Source organism: Suricata suricatta, chromosome 3 (assembly GCF_006229205.1).
Source record: "Suricata suricatta isolate VVHF042 chromosome 3, meerkat_22Aug2017_6uvM2_HiC, whole genome shotgun sequence".
Classification (NCBI taxonomy): domain Eukaryota; kingdom Metazoa; phylum Chordata; class Mammalia; order Carnivora; family Herpestidae; genus Suricata; species Suricata suricatta.
In genome coordinates this window covers 172,311,048-172,311,758 of record NC_043702.1, presented here as the reverse complement: position 1 = coordinate 172,311,758, position 711 = coordinate 172,311,048, and the positions used below count along the sequence as shown (strand labels likewise).

The window sequence follows — 711 nt, the reverse complement described above, 5'->3', positions numbered from 1 at the left end:
ATCCCTGGAAGACTGGTTCCTTTGGGAAATCTTCCCTGGATAATTGAAAAAGAAAGGGCATTTTCCTGTGACTCCCTGTCAAGAGCGAGTGGTCGACATTCAGTTCATTCAGCGTCCATTCTGGAATGTCTCATGAAACAATTCTCTAGTGACAGTGGTATGCCAGGAAAGTGACAGGTGACAGAAGGTAAAAGAAGCGAGTGTCTGACTGAGTTCTCTTTCCTTACAGACCTCAGCTGTCTGTAGACCTCGCTACCAGAACAAAGCATCTGAGCCCCAGAGATGGGAACTGAGGAGGTAAATGACTTTGTTCCTCAGGGAACATCCTGGTGGCGATCTTTCATTAGCCATCAAGCGATGCATAAAGGGTCTTGAAGAGCCAGGATCATAGATAAAAAAACAAAACTGACACTTGCGTTTCCAGCATTCTGGTAGAAGTGAGGAAAACCAAAATGAAAGCACTCAGAGCTGGTGTGGATGAAGGCATGATCACCCAGAGGGATGGGATCAGCAACCAGCTGGAATTGAGCTACATTAAGTAAAGAATTTCACTTTGTAATCTACTCTGTGCTTTTCTTAGTTTCAATTATTGTCTTTCTGGGTAATTGTTTATTACTTTATTAAATTGAAACTTTCTTTCTTTTTTTTTCATGCATGCAAAAGCAAAGGGCTTTATTACGAATTTAGGCCCAAATTGAAACTTTCTTTTAG

The 711-nt window shown here is 41.5% G+C and overlaps 1 pseudogene; it reads left to right on the top strand.

The window, feature by feature from the left end:
* The first annotated feature begins 282 nt into the window (after positions 1-282).
* Positions 283-711, top strand: part of LOC115287189 — a 2,197-nt pseudogene continuing 1,768 nt past the window's right edge.